Here is a 6,999-nt window from a genome sequence, read left to right on the forward strand (position 1 = left end):
CATATAATTGGGAGCTGAACGATGAGAACACATGGACACATTGAGGGGAACAACATACACTGGACCTATCAGAGGGTCGGGGGAGGGTGGGAGAAGGAAGAACATCAGGAAGAATAGCTAACAGATGCTGGGTTTAATATCTGGGTGATAGGATGATCTGTGCAGCAAACCACCCTGGCACACATTTACCTATGTAACAAACTTGCACATCCTGCACATATACCCCTGGACTTAAAGTTTGAAAAAACGAAGACATTGTAGAAAGAAAATCAGACTTGAAAAATTCATTATGTGTATGTTATGCGAGGAAGGAAGAGAAATCTGAGGAGAAAATAAAGAGCAATCAGGGATGTGAGTTATAAGAGCAAAAGTAGCCTAGTTCAGTTTTGCGAAGCTTGTGTAAGAGAAATGTTTGGCCGTCCATGGTGGCTCACGCCTGTAATCCCAGCACTTTGGGAGACTGAGACGGGCGGATCACCTGAGGTCAGGAGTTTGAGACCAGTCTGGCCAACATGGTGGAACTCTGTCTCTACTAAAAATACAAAAAAGTTAGCCAGGCGTAGTGGCGCATGCCTATAGTCCTAGCTACTTAAGAGGCTGAGGCAGGAGAATCACTTGAAACCCGGAGAAGGAGGTTGCAGGGAGCCGATATTGCACCACTGCACTCCAGGCCAGGCTGGGCGACAGAGTGAGACTGTGTCTCAAAAAAAAAAAAAAAGAGAAATGTTTAAGAAGAAATGGATGGTAAACTGTGTCAGACATGCTAGAAAAGTCAAGTTCAATAAATGAGAAAGTGTTACTGGATTTGTTGAATATTAATGACAACTGAATATTAATCTATAAAAATTTCTAAACTAATGTCAGCAGAATTACCACTGCATTAACTACAGTGTACCTAATCTTCAAGTTGGTTTGAGAGACACTGTTATACCATTTTACAGTTAAGAAAGAAACAGTAATTTTAACTCACATTAAGGTGAATTTTCTATTTTCCAAAACACTGATGACTTCAAAATATTCTTAAAAATAAAATCAACTTTGACTGAAATCATTTCAATTTTCATTGAATAAATTAACATCTTGATTATCACATTACTTAATTACATTTTAATTTGTGCACTATTAACATATTAAAATAACTCTACAGAGATTATAAACATAACTAAAATGATACCTTTTGCAAAATCATATGTAAATATCTGTATTCTCATTTGAACCTCAAAGTGTTAAACTTATTTACCTCCAGGGAATGTCTAAGAGCTCGAGTCTTTCTAAATGTATGATTTTCACACGTAACACCATCTTGAAAACATCTGGACTTCACAGAAACCACAGGGTAACCAATAATCCTTCAAGACCTAAAACAACCACATTCCTATCAGGGTAAAATAACTTTCTAAGAAAATATTAGATACTTTTGTATCTACAAGAAAAATATAAAAATATGTAGGCTTACTTCTAATATGTCTATCTGATCATCGTATACTTTTGGGGCAAGGTCACGTAAACATTCTCTCTGAAGATCCAAAAACTTGTTTGTATTCTGTAGCAGAATCTCAGGGAGCATTTGATAGGCTGACAAAAAAGACAACCTTTTGGTAGCATGTAGACATAACTGAATATCAGTGGAAATTTGGAAAGGAGAAGTGAATTATTTTTGCCTATGCTTTACAATCAGTATCCCAGTGCCTCTCAGTAAAAGTGGGATAAGTTTGGATGTTACTCAGCCAATAAACTTATTAATATAAGACAGAAACAAGGAGGGTGAGGAGCCTTTATGATTATGATTAAAAAATCAAAGAACACAAGGAAGGAAATACACCGGGGCCTGTCGGGCGTTGGGGGGTAGAAAGGGAGGGACAGCATTAGGACAAATAATGCATGCTGGGCTTAAAACCTAGATGACAGGTTGATAGGTGCAGAAAACCACCATGGCACATGTATACCTATGTAACAAACCTGCACGTTCAGCACATGTATCCCAGAACTTAAAATAAAAGGAAAAAAGTCTCCACCAATAAAAAAAATAATAATAAAGAATTTTAAAAACATGAAAAATCAATGTAATTGTCAGAAATAATATTTTAGACCCTAATTTTAGTAAGTTTCACAAAAAGCTTGAAATCAAACGATGTGTGGGACATTCCTTCTATAAGCAGCTTCTGAGTTTGTTTTGCCTTGGCTTATAGTGACGCCATGAGCTCGCACCATAAGGAAAACATGTGTTGCGCATCTCTAGTTTGATACGAGCTTTAGTATTTCCCCACTGTGGTGAGAGAAAAGTCAGGGCAAAGGATTGAAAAGAAGTTCACAACAAAAAAGTTTGAAGACAAGCAAACCTGAAACAGATGCAGGGTAGTAGATCTGAAAGGTGCATTGCTCACTCCAGGGCCTGCACCCAGATGGCTGGCAAACACCAGGACTCCCCACACAACAGGATTCGGGGATTCAGACAGGAGTCTTGCTCTACCAATTATTATAGGATCTTAGGTAAGCCGCTTTCTTGCTAAACCTTAGTTTCCTTAAATCCAAAGTCAGGGTAAAACACTTGACATAATTACCTCAGGGGATGGTTCTGAAACAAAAAAAGATAAAGATGTGGGAGCACTCCTTGGATTCTGACTTCTTTATAAATATACTTTTTATCTTTATCTTTGCACTCGTTTAAAAGAATGACAGCACTACTGGGATAGGTTTTGCTATGGGAAGGAACATGAATTGGAGGTCAGAAAACATGGGTTTGAAACCTAATTCAAGTAGTAACTTCTACTATTGGCCAATTGGTGTAACAGCCACTTAGGAGGCAGAGATGGAAAATCACTGGGGCTTCTTCATTTTCAAAAGGAAAAATGTGACTAGGTAATGTCCACTAATATCCAGAGCCACTCAGTGCAAGAGTTTTATAAGCTCCTGCCCTGTGGAACTAGAGCTAAGTCATGTGGTTCGCTTTGGACTATAAACGTGGGTGGAGGTGATATGTGTTCCTTCCATGGAGAAATACTAAGTTTCAGTGTGTGGGCTGCCTTGCTCTTTTACTTTTTCAGGCTTCACATCCTTGTGGGAGGACGTATCAATCCCTCAAAAAACAAACAAACAAACAAAAAAACAGTGTACATGTGACTTGAACAAAGAATGCCTTTTGTTGTTTTATAAGCCCTGAAGTTTTAGATTTTTTTTTTCTGTGGCATAATCAAGTTTATCTTTACCAATACAACAATGAAATTAGTTATTTGATAAAGCTAAATATTCAATTTGAAGGACCACACTTACTCTGAGTTTATGTTCTTCCTACATTTTAATGTTGTGAGAAAGTATCCTTTCTATTTGGAAATAATAATTATGCTGTGAGGGATAGTATTCCAAAATGTTGAAATTACACAAATATAAGAGGTTATAGGATTACAATGAGAGTGTACCACATGACTACTGCCTTAGGAGAAAATAATTATCTCTAATAACTGTTAAAACGTGCCTTCAAAAGATTTACCAATCAAGCCTTATTCCCTAGCAATTCCAACTTTCTGTGTGAAAATACAGGTCAAGTTTTGGGTTTCACACTGGTAACCAAATTGTGATAGCTTTGATCATGAACTTTGAAATACAATAATACATCTCTGAATATCACGTTGTATGATGGAGTAAAGATGAAGTATACTAGGCAGTTGCCCTTAGTATATTAAGGTGTTTTATGGCCATATTGCAACTTACTTTTTTTCAAACATCTGTTCAAGCATTTAAAATGGTGTGAACACTGGTCTGTAATTCCTGTATAATTTAAGGCTTCTGATCCAACAGCAAATAGTCCAGGACTCAAGCCTGTTTGAGTCTTCTAGTCTAAAACCTTTTTCAATGTTTCAAAAAATAAAGTAAATTTCTAGAACTGACATCCAGGACTAGTATGGAATGAGCAGTTTCATTTAATTGAGTGGATTGGACTGAAGCTGAGGAACAGAGGGATTGGAGAAAAGGTTAAAAATTGTTAAACTGGGTTCAAGTTGGCATTTGCCAATTCGGAATTACGAAGGCTTCCCTTAAGCCCTGATGTGCCTTTGCACTGCTAATTCCTTCTGTTTTGTTTTTCTTTTAGATGCCTTTCCAGTAAAGCTAACAAAAAACAAAACAAAATAAAACCATATCCAACATACTAAACAGCTGTCTCCAAGATCAGAAGGCATCAGAAAAGACCCTCAAGAGTTGTCTAATCCCAGAGGAAGATCTTGTTTAAGTGGAGAAGTGCTCACAGCAGAAACCTTGGAAATTTCAGGGAGTGGAATTTTATTGTCAGAACTTTCAATAAAAGTGTAGCCACAGATCCTGGGAGCATTAAATAAAAATTACCAACCAGCTGTCTTACCTGTGAGCACTCCACTGAAAGGAAGGGCAAACATGAGCAAGGAGCTCTTGTACATCAGTCAAAATTCTGACAGCTACCCTGTGAAGTTTGCCGGGCTGCCATGTGCTAGACTACCTAAGATACTCTTAACTGAACCATAAAAAGACAAATAAATTAGTAATTGTATCCCTCCTGTCAATGTCCTTTATTCGTGAACTTCTCAAGCTGTTGGTTAACATTGTCTGGAATTGACTTATCGATATATTCTTAGTTTTCTTAGAAAAGACAGATAGACTTGATTTTTTTTTTCCGAATGGTTTTTCGAATTGATTTAAGAAAATGATACAGATATTGCCAATTTCTGGGCCTCTCTTTTTCAGTCCCTGCTCTGCCTCCTCCAATTATTAAATCAAACCAATAAGATTAACATAATCTTTCTTAGAATTGACTTTTCTTTTTAAATAGATCCCATGATAGACATGTGTAAAAATCAATAACAGGCTTCTCATTTGTCAAAGCTAATGACTAAACTCGTTTTGAAGTTCAATAGTGGTTACTGGAGAGTGGCCACACATTATATATCTAATCCTGTGTGTCTCCACACTGATTTTGCAGAACAGAGAAAAAGGTTTTGTTGCTTGAGGCACAGTATAAAAGCTGGTGTCTCCATTTTACTTGTATGTATTCACATTTCCTCCAAACTATGACAATTGTTGACTGTCCAAGCTAATATGTTAAAGGAAATAAACGGAAAAATAAATCGGGTAAATTTGTAACACCCCCCACCCCACCTTTTAACCAATTCAATTAATTGTAAGTTCCTTCAAGTATATGCTTAACTCCATGAGGTTGTGAGACATGTCTTACATATTTTTAATATCCCCAGACAGACTAACATAGCGATTAGGTCACAGGTTAGCATGAAATAAAGATTTGGTTGAATTACACAGAATTATATTATCCAATACTTTGGATCATGGCATAGCAGTTATTTTAGACCGGACACTCATATCCAGTGCAAAGTGAAAGGGGTGCAGCTTTCCTGCAGACTTCACAGTGTGGTCTAAGTAGTGTTTGCTTCTGAGGTGTTCCTGCTACCTTCCACAAAGCCTTTTTCAGGCACTGCAAAAGTGTGAGAGCTGACAGGTTTCGGTATAGTACCCTCTTCCTTTGCAAATATCCTCTGATTATAGCTATAAGCCAGCAACAGAGCATCTTAAAATCTAGAATAGATATTTGGATGAAATAGATGCATGAGATGTAGCCGTGAACTAATTGAGATTATATTTAAAAATTATTAATAAAAACACTATCATATCTGCATAATGTTTTATGCTTTACAAAGGTTCTTCATATACATCATCTCATTTCCTCGCCCCAAGTCAGAACACTTAAAAAATATTTCTTTCCTTTCCCTAAAAATTCCAGATTGTGGTTTAATGTTCTGTCCTTCTTTCATCAGCGAGTTGCCTTTTTCTGGGCTCCAGGTTGTATACTGTATTGAATACCCATTGAGCACGGCCATCTTTTGGAATCAATAGGTCAGATACAATTTGAAATTCCCTAGGTAATGGGTTTTAAAAACTGCTTGAGGGTGCAGGGGGTGGAGGGAGAGGAGGAAAAGGAATCCACAGGAACAATAACTGAAGTGGAGTGATATATTCCTGATGGGAGCTGGAGAGCTGTTCTTTATAATAGCTTCTCAGGGGAGAAGCCGCCCTTTTCCAGCCAGAGGTGTCCTGGGAATAGCAGAGCCACTGCCATTCCATTCTTTTGATGAACAGAAACCTTATCAGTGCAATTCCCCTTGAGAGCTGAATGGAGAAGGAAGGAGTTTACAGACTTGAAAAATTTGGGTTGTGAGGAGTGGAAAGCCCAGACTCCAGCTTGTTCATTTGGAAGATTTCTTGTGAGGGGGAAGGTATTCTGCCAAATTTAAGGTCCTTTCAGAGCTCACAGATTCTGACAGCTGATCTAAGTTCAGTGCATGAGTTTATCCTTGCCAGGGGAGAGAGGGAGCCATAAGTGAAAAGAATGCTGTATGAATTAAATACAAAGTATAAAAACCAAAATGCTTGCCTCCAATATAAATATCGCAATGTGTTAATATTTTCAATTGCAGCTATGCAATGAGGGTGTCAAAGCATTAGTCATTAAATAATAAGTAGCATCCATAATTTTGACTTTAGAATAAAACACGGACACCTTGCATTTGCACCTTGTTTGAGATTTTAATTATTTTTAGAAGCTCGAAATATCTCTTGGCTTTCTCTCTCTTATTGTGACAAGACTATGAGGTTGGAAAACTCAAGGAAGCAGGTGAAATGTACTCGCTCATATCATGGTTGTGTGGTATATATGACGCAAAATACTCTTTTTTTTTCTATCCATAAAATTGCCAAAGCCTTCATTATTTGGTAACATAAGATGATACTCTAAAGCCAGTCCATGTTCAACATTAGGCTGTTTGGAGATACAAACAAATCTGGGTTATCATGAAAAGCACTGTCACGTCATGAATACCTCTCACACGAATTGTGCATGTGTATTTTTTTCATTTGTATTGTTTTCTCCAATGGCTTTATCCAACAACAGTTTGTTTCATGACCACATCACATGTTCAGTGCAGGTCGGTATGGTGGCTCTGCTCATTGTAGTCACAAAGA

General features: G+C 37.4%; 1 long non-coding RNA gene across 1 annotated transcript; it reads left to right on the plus strand.

Moving 5' to 3' along the window:
• Positions 1-2,211: 2,211 nt before the first annotated feature.
• LOC112627913 lies at positions 2,212-4,519 on the plus strand. Its single transcript, XR_003120244.1, has 2 exons — positions 2,212-2,490; positions 4,088-4,519. It is a non-coding gene; the product is annotated as an uncharacterized LOC112627913 (long non-coding RNA).
• The last annotated feature ends 2,480 nt before the right edge of the window (positions 4,520-6,999 follow it).

The sequence above is a fragment of the Theropithecus gelada genome, chromosome 7a, assembly GCF_003255815.1.
Source record: "Theropithecus gelada isolate Dixy chromosome 7a, Tgel_1.0, whole genome shotgun sequence".
Lineage (NCBI taxonomy): Eukaryota > Metazoa > Chordata > Mammalia > Primates > Cercopithecidae > Theropithecus > Theropithecus gelada.